We start from the raw sequence: 14,605 nt of genomic DNA, 5'->3' as shown, positions 1-14,605 counted from the left end.
TTGCTGAGTCCAGGGAGTGCTGATGGCTCAGGGCCCCTCTTGACCCTTTAGCTACCTAGCCACCTCCCAGCCAATTTCTGAGTCAGTGGGGGCTGCAGGCCATTCCCTCTGCTCTAATCTCTGGATCACACACACCCACCATTGCTACCAGCACTGCATTCAGATGCCCTGTCTCATTGGGCTGTTATTTGCATTCCTGCAGGCTTCCATAGGTGTGCACTATTGAAAAATGGCACCCACCCTTTCTCAGCCAGACCATGGGTCCTGTTTTGGAGAGATTGGTTTGAAACAAACATCCCCTCTCTCTTCCAATGGGACCACAGGTGACCGCCAGCAGCCACCAGCCCCCTGACCTCCTGTCTGGAAACACACCATGCTACCTCTCTGACTCTGGCCCCATGGATTGCTGCAGACAATCCTTCTCTCTGACTATAAATGCCACAGGCTCTGGCTTTCTGCTGCTGCAGCTGTTGGGCTGTGCGTTAGCACTCACCACACAGGTACACACCATTTCACCTCCTCCTGTTGAATTTCCAGGCTTTTTTCTCTCCAATTCTCCACTAAGCTTATACTGCCTACACTTTTTCTCCTCCCTGTTTATCTCTAGCTCTGCAAAGCCTGCCACTCCCTAATCTGCCATTTTTGATCTGCTACTGTTGAAATGAAAGAATATCTAGGACTAACTGCTGCTGAATATCAATTGCTTTTTACTTCTGTACTGCACTGTTTGCTCAATGACTTAATGCAGGATGCTCAGTGTAAACAAAGGGTGGATAATTGTACCTCCATGCCAGGCTTCACAAACTCCAGGAAGATGGGAAGGCCAAATTATTCTCAGAAAATGAAACTTAGTAAATACTACCTGAAATTAATGGTCTCCCACTTCTTTGTGTGACCACTTCCTTGTGTGATGCATAGTCCCCAGACTGCTGAGATAAACCAATAAAATGCCCAAATTTAGCTAATTTCCATATAAAGAATAAGGAACTAGCCTACGTGTGCAATGACAGATGTACTTGTTTACTCAAGCGTATAAAAGCATTGAGAAGGAGAGAGGCAGGGCTTCTCACCCCCCCCCCCCCCCGCCACTGGACTATGTTGTATATGTCGGTGGGAGCCTCAGCTAGCTGGCAATAAAACAATAAATTCTCTTGCCTTTGCATCTGTGACTGTCTTTTGTGGGTTAATTGGGAGAAGTCTCGGATACATAACCCAACACTATAACATAGAATTTTAATGTAATAGCTTAAATTTGGGTTTTGGTTTTTAAATTTAGCATTGATTTTTCATTTCACATAAATGAAATATCATTTCAAATGTGTTATTACTTCGAGCCAAATCAGTGGCATTAGATAATCCATAAGCACTTTTCTTTCATTTTTGTCATATTTGCTTTATTTCTAAATACTAAATATATAAATATCCATATAATCTTCATTTGAAAGCAGTCGAAAATATATTATTATCACTTAATGTGGGATTAATGACATACCATACAATGAGGAAATAAGGGTATATTATTCCATAAATGGTATAATTTAGTGAAGAGGACATTTATATATAGCTATACACCAAATAATATAGTATCTATGCATTTTTGCTATATAAGTATGTTAACTTTCACATAGGAGAGTAAAAGATGCAAGATTTGTCTTTCCACATATGGCTTACTTCATTAGCCTAACAGTCTTCAATTCTGTCCATTTTGTAAAAATACTATTATCTCATTCTTTTTATGACAGAGTAGTATTCCATCATGTATATGTAGTCGACAGTTCTTTATTCAGTCAGCAGTTGATGGACACTAGTTTGGTTCTATGTCTTTGCTATTGTGATTATACCACAAGAGATATGGTGTGCCCATATCTCTTTCATATGTAGACGTCATCACTTTCATCTGGATACATTTCCATATGTGAGATACTGAGATCATATGGTAGATTTATCTTATGTTTTAAAGAGTTTCTCTACTATTTTCCATAATGGCTGTGTTAATTTATATTCCCACAAATAAAGTATTAATTCCTCTTTTCTACACATTCTCACCATTTTTCACTACCTTTGATGAGGTAAATGGCAAGAAACACAAGAAAAAATGTCCCATATTATTAGTCACCAAGGAAAAGAAAATAAAAATCACATTGATGGATTATCTTATTAAGATAGAATGCCTATTACCAAAAACATACATGCAAATTTATCAGCAATGCAGAAATTGTATTTTAAAATACTCTTTATATATCAAACATAGTACCTTCTGGATGATTTCATATATTTTGATACTGAATCATGATACTTATGCCTAGATTACATCCATTTTTTGGGAAAATAATATGCATTTTAAGTATAAATGACATGAAAATTAAAATCAAGGAATGATAAGAAATTGTCTAAGTATTTTAACAAATTTTTTTCTTATGGAGTTTCATCAGTTATGGTTTAATTTGGAAGATGAATCTTGAGAAGCAAATTCTTCATAAAATGAATCACTAGGAGGCAGCCTAGTGTGTAGTCACACTTTATAAGTGGTAATATAATAAATATAGCATATTTTATTAAATTTAGAAATAATATTAACAAGGTGGCACTGTGGCACAGCAGGTTAAGACACTGCCTGTAGTACCAGCATCCCATATGGTCACTATTTCAAGTTCTGGCTACTCCACTTCCAATGGACTCCCCTGCTAATGTGCCTTTAGTACTTAAACTATATATTAGGGTTTAGCTGTTAAATAAAATTATGATTTGCTCCCCTCACTTGTTAAAAGAATAATGAGAAAAATGGTATAATTTATTTTAATATTTCCAAATTTTATGTTATTCAAAACTATTGGGTCAATTGTTTACTGTATACTTACAATTTAGGATAAAATAAAATACACATAATAAAAGATAAGGCTACTTCAATAATGATTTATTGCTTTTGGTGCTGTTATCAATCATGGACATACAGAAATTGTGTTATAATATACATATAAAAACCTCTAAAGGTTTTCCATATCCTCTACGTTCGAAAAGAAGTTCTAATTTGTACAGTAACTGGTGACTTTATATACAAATTAGTTTTTAACCTCAGGATTAATTTCACTTTTATGCATTCTAACATTGCTGATTAACATTTTATAATTGATAGAGTGCTTTAATCTTATCATCATAACAGACAAATTGGCCAATATTAAGTCAAATTTAATAAGGGATTTAGATCCAGATTTCTGCAAATATTACTGGCACGTCTTTTTTAACATCATACATCTTAAAATCGGTAAAATTTGAATGTAGAATAGAACCAACTCTCAAGATCTATCCATTTAAAGATTTACCATAGGTAACTCAAAAGCTACTGCGCAGACCTATAAGGAAAATTAGGAAGTTGATATTATCACCAAACTAAAACTGGCTGAATTACCTAAGGACAAATTTTCCCTTCCAAGATTCTTTGTTTGGGTCTCATAGGTATGTATTTGCTATCTTTGACTAAACAAAGTTTATCAACCTGGAGGTTAATTGTGGATTGCTCATGCCCTTTGGAGTAACCCCTAGACTGAGCTGCATTACAAACTAACATGAACAACCATCATAAGGGACATTGAACATAATAAAACACATTGTCATCAGAGATCCTGAGAGCCCTCCTTTTGACTTTACACTAAGTGACTTCATAGATTGGAAAAGATACTCAGAAAAACTATTGTAAGGCCATTTTATAATGGGCCTTTTTGATTACTATGAAGACAATTTATAGCCAATATCCTCTGCTGGAAGACTCCATAGAATTTATCCTCTGGTTTATGCTTCAAATAAAAACATGCAACCATTTCTTATTGCAAAGAAAACAGAATCTGCTGGAAATATCAAGTTTAGGATGTGTAAGAATCCTCTAGGAGCAGAGGTCCTCAGAAGAATTTTGCTATTTCAAGATCTTTGGATTAAGCAAATGACATAACAGAAGAGAGAGTTTCTGCCAAAGGTGATAAGAAAAGATAATCACTTATCTGTTTATTCACTCTAATTACCTCTTGCTTAGATTTTGAACCCAATCATTGCTTACAAAGATCTCTGGCTTTCACACAATGTGATACTTTAAATGTTGCCCTTATGTTTTGCCTATCTGATACTCAGAAAAATCCTGCCTACAACTCACACATGATGCAACCAAAACACAGAAGTAATCTACTTGGTTATAAAAACATTCCTTCAGAGGCTACTAAGGTTGATCTCATTCTTTCATCATCTACTTCTCCCAGAGTAGACTTGAGCTTGTCAGTTAAACATACTGAAGTACACACACACTACAGGAGTTAGATTAGGAGAATAGGAAACCTATGGCTTTAGCAATTGACCCATCTCCCTTTGAGGCATTTTCTGTCTCAATACCTTGTGAAGAATATAACTTCTGATGCAATACTTTGAGTAAGAATAAAAACACATTTTTGCTGTTAAACAGGCATATGTGGTCTTTTTAAATGTCACTAAATTTTAGCTACTATTTAAAATGTCTACCGTATTAAGTAACTCACGTCATTGAAGTACTTAATAGTCATTCTCTCTCATGTGACAGACATTGAAAATTTTCATGCTTGTTAACATCTAGCTGATTTTTTCCTGAATATTTTTGGAAGTTATAGATGATCGTTAATAGTGAGAATTGTATGAATACTTCTAGTGTTTTTTATTGTTTGATTTTTCACATAATTTTACTCAATTTTGTAAAGATCATTTTAAGTAATTTTTTCTAACCACTTATTCAGCAAACGACATCAATAATCTGAAAGACATCTTATCATTATGATGAAAACTGCAAACATCACACATTGACAAGAAATCTGAGTGGTATAGATTTGTATAAAAGGAAGTACTAAAAAACATATTAGCAGGTGAAGAGACAGAAAAGCATATAACACTTTTTCAATGCATGTGGTACAATCACAAAACACAAACCAGTGTAGATCCATTTTTCTTGATAAAGTCAAGAGCTTTATACTGTCAGATTTATTCGCCGGTATGCTCCTATTATCTCCTTAGAATTGTATCTGTGAAATACATGAATCTGTTCTCTTTATATCAGTAGACACTTTAAAAACAAAGAAAGAAAACTTTACCTTGTCCAATAAAATAAATGTCAAAAAAATGAATTTGGCAATCAATCAGCAAAATTTTTAATTGTTTTCCTACAAATCCCCATCTGATATTTCTGTTTCTTATTTTTATATTTTCTGATCTTTATCTTAGAATAGTTTTAAATTTACAATACAAAAATTATAGAGTTTCATATACCCTACACCCAGCTTCTTCTATGGTTAACACTTATTTGGTATATTTGTTACAATCTATAAACCTTATCCAATGCCTCCTCTGTTTTTTTAAATCCAAACTTTCTAGCCTTCTCACGCCACCCAGGCTCTAGAAATCACATTCTGTATTAATATTGATCTTTATTTTATTATTTTAGCTCCCTTACATGAGGGAGACCTTTGGTACATATCTGTGACTCATTTTACAGTTCCATATATTTTAGGTCAAATAACATAATTTTACTTTTTAGGGTTGAATAATATTCCATCACACATATACAGTATTTTCTTTGTTTATGTATCTGATAATGGACACCTGGGTTCATTGAACATCTTGGCTATTGTGCACAGTGCTGCTATCAACACAGTAGAAGAGGGATCTCTTTGACACTCTTATTTTTTATTTTCATTTTTAAGTATAAATTTAAGGGCTTGTAACATAAAATACATCTACTAACTGGGGCTGACGTTTTGGCCCAGTAGTTTAAGCAACTGCCTCTGATTCTAACCTTCCATATCAGAGTGCTGATTCAAATACCAGCTTCCAAGCAGGAGGAAAACCTGGATGGAGTTCCTGGCTCATGTCTTTGGTTTGAACCAGACCTTACTGGTGCAGTCATTTGGTGAGTGAACCAGTGGGTAGAAGATCTCTCTCTCTTTCTCTCGCTATTGTTCTCTCTGCACATCCCCTCCAACTTTCAAATAAGTAAGATCAATATTTTCAACAAATTTTCTGATGGAAGACAGAGTAGTCATTCCTTCAAGTGACCTTTAATGTGGAAAATAAAATGTACAAATTTTATTTTTCCTATTAGATTCTTATAAACTTATTTGAGAACATTTATTTCTAAAAATAACATTTCTAGTGAAGTCAACTTGATTGAAAATAAATACTTACTGAACCATGAATATATTTCCTTTGGAATTCTCCTGTCAACATCTGGCATAACCCTATCATACAAAGCATTCCAAAAATGAGATAGTGAGAAACGTGATTTGTCATCACATATTAATAAACTGGACATTAAAATGCTTTCTTTTTGCTGTACTTTATAATTATTTTAAAGTATGTAGATTATAATATGTGCACACTTTGAAAAAGAGTGATTCATTTTTTAAAAAATATTTTATTTATTTATTTGAGAGAGAGAGTTACAGATAGAGGGAGAGACAAAGAGAAAGGTCTTGCATCCACTGGTTCACTTCCAAAATGGCTACAACATCTGGAACTGGGCTGATGCAAAACCAGGACTCAGGAGCATTTTCTGGATTTCCTACAAGGGTTTAGGGCCCAAGCACTTGGGCCATCTTTTACTGCTTACCCAGGACATAGCATAGAGCTGGATCAGAACAGGAGCCTCAGGGACTAAAATGGGCATCCATATGGGATGCTGGTGCCACAGGCAGAGATTTAGCCCACTATGTCACAGCACCAGTCCTGAGTAATTCACTTTCAAAAGTATAAAATAAAACATATTACATAATAATAGTTGTAAATATCTGCCTTGGAAAACATACTAATATAAAAAGTTGCTTGATAGAAAAATTTATCTTAAGTATAAATTGGATAACTAAAAAGACAATATTTAATCATTTTGTGATATGGTTAGACTTCCAGAGCGTGATATATACTAATTATTTTTTTAGGTGGGAAGTATATCGTACTGAGGAAACAGATATGATTATTTTCTATAAGGAACTTGGAGTTCAGTTTTGATTTCTCCTGGGCTTGTTAAGGGTATTTTATCATATCTTTTTTATATTTCAAAAAATGAACAGTTTATAAGGAAGATCTACAAATGGCCAACAGATATATGAAGAACATGCTTTATGTCACTAATCATCAGAGAAATGCAAACCTGAAATGAAACATCACTTCACTTCCATTAGATTGGCTAGTATCAAAAAGACAAAACATAACAAGTTTGGTAAAAATGATGAGAAAAGGAAACCCTTGAAAAATGTTGGGGTGTGGTCATTTTGGCCTAGCAGGTTCAGGCACCACCTTTGACATCAGCATCATATATAACAGCCAGTTCGAATCCCAGTTGCTCTACTTCTTATCTTGCTGCCTGCTGACGGCTAGGGAGAACAGCTAATAGTGGCCTAAGTGCTTGGGCTCCTGTACCCATGTGTGAGACCAGGATGGAGCTCTTGGCTCCTGGCTTCAGCCTGGCCTATACCTGGCATTTGTGTCCATCTAGGGAGTCAGCCAACAGATGGAAGATCAATCCTCTCTCTCTGTCTTCCTCTCTCTTTCTCTGTAACTCTGCCTTTCAAATGAATAAAATATATCTTTTAAAAATTTTAAATAAATTTGATTTTAAAAATTTAAATAAATATAATATATCCTTTTAAAATATTTTTTAAAATGTTAGTGGGAAGGTAAATTAATGCAGCCATTGTGGAAAACTAAAACTATATATACTATATGACTTAGTAATGCCACTACTGGGTATATATCCAAGTATATATACTGGGTATATATCCAAGAAAATGGAATTATTCTTCAAAAAGTCATCTCCCCTCCCATGTTAATTGCAGCACAATTTGCAACAGCCAAGAAGCAGAATTAAGTGTCCATCAATTAACGTTGGATAAAGAAACTGTAGCATCTTTAAGAATATAAGCCAGCTGTTAATCTTGTCCTCAATACAAATGGAAATATTTCCCTTTGTCAGATGCATAGCCATCCCCAAAGTGGCATATTGCTAAAGATGCTAAGACTAAATGTTTTAAATAATTCCTTTTAAACTGTATATGTTAATCCCCAAGTAATATGAAATCTCAGTGTACTTTTCACATTTGCTTTTTGCAGTTACCCTTGGCTCAGTTAAAATATAGCATTGCCTTAGGGCAATCATTGTGGCATACCTGTGCCACCTGACTCGCATTTGGGTGGCTGGTTGGTGTCCTGGCTAGTCCACTTCCACCCAGCTCCTTGCTAATGGTCAGGAAATAACAGCAGAAGATGGCTCAAGCACCTGGGCCTTTGTTACCTGTGTTGGAGACCTGGCTGAAGCTTCTAGCTTCAGGCTTCAGCCTGGTCCAGCCCCAGTCATTACAGTCACATGAGAAGTAAACCAGTGGGGCCGGCGCCGCGGTTCAATAGGCTAATCCTCCGCCTACGGCGCCAGCACACCGGGTTCTAGCCGGGTCGGGGCGCTGGATTCTGTCCCAGTTGCCCTTCTTCCAGTCCAGCTCTCTGCTGTGGCCCGGGAGTGCAGTGGAGGATGGCCCAAGTCCTTGGGCCCTGCACCTGCATGGGAGACCAAGGAGAGGCATCTGGCTCCTGGCTTCGGATCAGCGCTGTGCGCCGGCCACAGCAGCCGTTGGAGGGTGAACCAATGGTAAAAGGAATACCTTTCTCTCTGTCTCTCTCTCTCACTGGATGAAGGATCTTTCTGTCTGCCTGTCTCTCTCTAACATTGGCTTTCCAATTTAAATAAATCTTTTAAAATTGAATTAACTTATTTATAATTTCTACTTAATTGGTTTAAAAGATTTTCAATCTGTATTTTACATCTAGAACTCTGCCCCATCATTTACGTCATTACGTAACTGTTCTTAAAAATATTGAGACTTCTAATGGCATGCTTCAGTTGAAGAGAAAGCTGTTACTTTATCAGAATAAAAATACAGGGGTAGAGAAATAACAAGCCACTAAATACATAGGAATGTATTTGAGCATTGCCTTATAACTTTCAGAGCCTCCTAAAAATTATCATTACTAAATTGTTAAATATATCTATTGAATATGCATTGGCAAAAGAATGGAAACAGTCTCTTCAGGTGTTCCATCAATTTGAAAATTAGTCCCTATAGATAAAATTAGTTTACTGCCCATCATTGAAGAGTATGAAAATGTGATTTTAATTTTTGAGGGCTTTTATATTTAAAGCTGTCTAATCATATTTAACCTGTCAGAAAAAGGGCAATGTTGTTTTGTAAACTAAAACTGCCAATCCTGATTTGGAAAATCTTTCATGCATCCATGCATCTTGTGCTGTGAAATCATGGTGATGGTACATGATTAGAACTGTCAAAGTTGTATGTGTTCTTTGAATTTATAATTTACCCCTTTTTAACTTGACAGGTGATGATTCTTTTTCATATCTTTAAGACATTGATGAAAATATTTATATATTAACAAAATCCCACATTTCCCCACACTTCTTACAAATGAGGAGTACACAAAAGTGACACTGTGTTTGAAGTCACACATCACAGCAATTGATTCATCTTTTTTCAGTCCTTAGCCTTGACAGGTGCTGATGGTTTGCTTCCTGTCTCAGGAACTGCTGCAAGCTGTCACATCTACTTTCAATTAATACATATCTGTTACAGTCCAGCAGCTCTAACAAATGCAAAGCTACAAAATATTTCTTCAACTTCCACTAACCAGGTGTTGCCATGGTATCTGGTTTAGGTGGCAAAGTCATATGGCCTATTTCTGACAAGTGTGTTGCCAATCATTAGACCTACTTATTTTACTCATTGACAAGAGACACCCAAGTAATAAAAGAACTTTGACTTTTGATGTAATTCACTGAAAAATGTACAGAAATTCTGTAAACATTTCTTATAACTTTAAGATGATTATGTTAATACAAATGGATTTTTGTGATTTCTTCTATAAGTTTTAATCTGAAAATATTATCTTTGATAAAATCATTTGAAATTTCATATATTCTAAATGTTGTACTATTCCATTTTAACATTGAAATACTGAAGCCACTAGTCTTTTGTCAGTGTATATTAAATTCTGACTAAAATATTATTGAACAAAACAGACTAAAGAATACTTTATGACTTAGATTTCGAGAGTGTTTAAGGAAAGAATGCACATCTATACTCATATTTGTATTTGTATTTGTATCAGTTTGTATCTGTGGTATTTTTAAATAATTTTTATAAAATTTTCTGAATCTTTTGCATTATAACCTATCTGCCATTTCAAATTAAGTAGATACCAATTAAACTTTTTAAATTATAATCAAAAAGTCAATTTTTGTTCTGACTGTTCACAACCAGCAAATTAAGAACAGTTTTCTGTAAGAAAATAAAATCTGAACAAGATGCTGAGTATTATGGTGATTAGAAATGTGAGGCTAGGGAAGAGAATTCTTTCTATGTGTATTGTTTTATAATTAACAATTTTTGCTTAAACAAGTAAAATGGAGTGGAAGAGAAAACTAAACACTAATAGAAGGAAGAGAGAAGAGACAGGTCATATGACTTAGAATGTGAAGAAGGATTCCTTTAATTGAGTAGGCTACAGTATACATGTTTCCACCAAAACTCACCTACAAATTAAATCCCTAGTGTAAGATTTTAAGAGATGGGATTATTAGGATCTTTAAGAGAGATTAGATCATGGGGTTTTGAGCTCATAAATGGTTTCGTCCTTTCATGAATTAAAGCATTATTGATGGTGTACAAAGCCTCTGTGGGAGCTTGTTCTGGTTTGCCAAGACTGCTACCTGGAGACATGTTAGTCTCAACCAGCAAGAAGGCTCTCACAAATCATTACCCCTTTAACTTGGACTTCCTAATGTTTAGAACTCTAAGAACAGAAATCCTTTTCTTTATAAATTGTTCGGTCTATAGTATTTAGCTGTCTAAAGAGAAAACTTACAGAAAACTCTTATTCTTTCTCATCTTAAATTCTAATGTGAAGATGTAAACATTAAATACCTTTTAATAAGTAATTAAATATGAGATAGTAGTAAATTGTATGAGGAACAAAAAGGGTGAGAAGCAACTGGACTGAAGATATTGTATGCACTACAGAATATTTTGCAAAACTGATGGTACAATTTGAGATTTAGAAAGAGAATTCAAGAATGAATCCAAAGATTTTGTACCAATTCCAGGGAAACTGGTGTTTTCAACAAATAAGATAGAACTGTCTACAAGTGGAGATGATTTTGAGGAAACAACAGATTTCAATTATGTACATTGAAATTGGTATAGAACTGGAGATATTTTGTAGGCAAAAATAACACAGAAATACAGTTTAGAATTAGAAGACTAGTTGATTTCACCAAGTGAATATTGATAGAAAAAGAGAAGGATAAAGATTCAAGGCCACATAATATATACATGCTCTGAATATAAAACACACAAAAATGTACATATAGAGGTCACAACATATATCACATAACATATATACATATTCAGGTTCTATAGTAACAGGCAAATACCATGTTGGTAAGTTCCCCTGGAATCAAAAACAGGAACTATTAAATATAGTAATCTTTTTTCATTAAGACAACAGAATCTGAAGCAGTTGTGCTTTTACTACATTTTTCTTTTTTTAACTTTTATTTAGTAAATATAATTTTCCAAAGTACAGTTTATGGATTATAATGGCTTTTCCCCCCCATAACTTCCCTTCTACCGCACCCCTCCCATCACCTGCTCCCTCTCCCATTCCATTCACATCAAGATCCATTTTCAATTATCTTTATATACAGAAAATCGATTTAGAATATATTAAGTAAAGATTTCATCAGTTAGCACCCACACAGAACATAAAGTGTAAAATACTGTTTGAGTACTAGTTATAGCATTAATTCACATTGGACAACATATTAAGGACAGAGATCCCACATGAGGAGTAAGTACACAGTGACTCTTGTTGTTGACTTAACAATTTGACACTCTTGTTTATGACGTCAGAAATCTCCCTAGGTTCTTGTCATGAGTTGCCAAGGCTATGGAAGCCTCTTGAGTTCGCTGACTTTGATATTATTTAGACAAGGTCATAGTCAAAGTGGAAGTTCTCTTCTCCCTTCAGAGAAAGGTACCTCCTTCTTTGATGGCCCGTTCTTTCTACTGGGATCTCACTCACAGAGACCTTTCATTTAGGTTTTATTTTATTTTATTTTATTTTATTTCATTTTTTTCCAGAGTGCCTTGGCTTTCCATGCCTAAAATACTCTCATGGGCTCTTCAGCTAGATCTGAATGCCTTAAGGGCTGATTCTGAGGCCAGAGTGCTGTTTAGGACATCCACCATTGTACGAGTCTACTGTGTATCCTGCTTCCCATGTTGGATTGTTCTCTCCCTTTTTTATTCTATCAGTTAGTATTCGCGGACACTAGTCTTGTTTGCGTGATCCCTTTGACTCAGACCTATCAATGTGATCAATTGTGAAGTGAAATTGATCACTTGGGTAGTGAGATGGCATTGTTACATGCAATCTAGATGGGATTGTATTGGAATCCCCTGGCACATTTCTAACTCCACCATTTGGGGCAAATCTGATTGAGCATGTCCCAAATTGTACATCTCCTCCCTCTCTTATTCCCACTCTTATATTTAACAGGGATCAATTTTCAGTGAAATTTCAACACCTAAGAATAAATGTGTGTTAATTACAGAGTTCAACCAATAATATTAACTAGAACAAAAAAATACTAAAAGGGATAAAGTATTAAATTGTACATCAGCAGTCAGGGCAAGGGCTGATCAAGTCACTGTTTCTCATAGCGTCCCTTTTACTTCAACAGGTTTCCTTTTGATTTTTTATATTAAATAGTTTTCAAAAATATTTAAAAATTCAAAAAATGAACCTATAATTCATGTGTACTTACTATCTACTTGTAATATTTAATCTATAATATTTTACATATAAATAATAAAAGAATGTATGAAACACAACATTCACTTAGCAATAATGCTATTTCTCCATTTTCATTAAATAAGACTGCAGCCGAGCGGAGCAGAGCCCGGGTCAGTTCCGGAGCCGGCTGAGCAACACCGAGCACCCGCCATGGCCCGGAACACCCTGTCTTCACTCTTCCGCTGGGTGGATATCCACGAGTCTGGCGAGAACACATTCGTGGACGAGCAGGAGGTGGTGGCGGCAGTGGCGGGAGAGCCAGGCCCGGACCCTAGCGAGGTGGACGGGCTCCTGTGGCAAGGGGACATGCTTCAGGCATTCCACGCCACCTTGCGGAACTCTCTGGTCAACACCAAGAACCAGGCTGTGAAGGAGCAAGACCAGGGCGTGGTGCTGAAGGTGCTCACTAACTTCAAGATCAGCGAAATTGAGCAGGCTGTGCAGTCTCTGGACAGAAATGGCATTGACTTGTTAATGAAGTACATTTATAAAGGTTTGAGAAGCTCACAGAAAACAGCAGTGCAGTGCTGCTGCAGTGGCATGAAAAGGAGCGCCCAACTTGACTCTTCCAGGACACGTGGCCACTGAAGTGTATTTTATTTTCAAGGTGGAGAGAGAAATTGGCTGTTTCCCAAATCTTCTGCAGGATCTGATCGTCTTTTATGCCTTCGTCTTGAAGAATGGGCATTGGGACCAGACAGAGAGGCTGGCCAGCAACTGGTCAGCTGGAGCTGTGTGTGCTGCCGGCTGAGGCTGGGGGAGGGATGGTTTGGGCAGGTGCAGACCCAAGGGCTGGGGTGAAAGGGACAGCTTGTGGGAAAACCCGAGTTTGTACAGACCCCCGACCTCCTGGGAAGGTGGACTCGGGGGTTCGTTGTAAAGTGCCTGCTGCATCAATAAAGCTCTTGGCTTCTTAGTATAAAAAAAAAAAAAAAGGACTGTGCAAAGGCGTTTTCAACATTGTTTCTATTGGTATTTTAGCAGAGTTCTTAAAAGACTTAATTAGGAAACATAAAAAGTGTAAGGTTTGAAAAATCCCTATTTTCTGTTTTACTTATTGTCAATTTTTTCAAGAAACTTGTTTTATGTATCATGAACCAAAATATTGTCCCATGGAACATCATCCTGCGCTTGAATGGTTACTGTACAAAATTAACAAATGTTATTTATTGACATGTTATTATTGGTAGTAACAGAAATGTTAATTATTATATTTTCCTTATTATATGCTTTTTATTATAGATAAAGAGAATTAACATTTTCTAAATTGCATAGTAGTGGAAATCAATCATATAATCACACCAGTGCTTGAACTTTATCTGGTAGATGAAATAATAAACTTTTGTGGTGTAAATAAACTCAAGTTTATTGAAATTCTAATTCATAATGTGATGCGTGCAATTATTTAAAATATTCTGTTATTTGTTATCTACAAACTGTATTTTGAAAATATTGTTATAATAGACAAGAAATCTATTTAAAGAGTAATAACATTGCTTCGTATAAAATCAACATATTTCAGTCTTGGCTTTATTATACACAAATATGGGCTTTTACATATTTCTTCATCTTTTATTCTTGTTGTAAATTTTGAAATGAGGAAAATGGTGACCATTTTAAATGTTCATTTATTTATTTTCATTTATTTGAAACACAAAGTGAAAAAGAGAGAGAAAAAAAATGA

General features: G+C 35.5%; 1 pseudogene; it reads left to right on the top strand.

The window, feature by feature from the left end:
* The first annotated feature begins 13,071 nt into the window (after nt 1-13,071).
* Nucleotides 13,072-13,484, top strand: LOC100339991 (actin-related protein 2/3 complex subunit 5-like protein pseudogene; annotated as a pseudogene).
* Nucleotides 13,485-14,605: the final 1,121 nt, after the last annotated feature.

The sequence above is a fragment of the Oryctolagus cuniculus genome, chromosome 5 (genome assembly GCF_964237555.1).
Source record: "Oryctolagus cuniculus chromosome 5, mOryCun1.1, whole genome shotgun sequence".
NCBI lineage: Eukaryota > Metazoa > Chordata > Mammalia > Lagomorpha > Leporidae > Oryctolagus > Oryctolagus cuniculus.
Note: the sequence above shows the minus strand (reverse complement) of the source record. Positions and strands in the feature narration are given on the sequence as shown.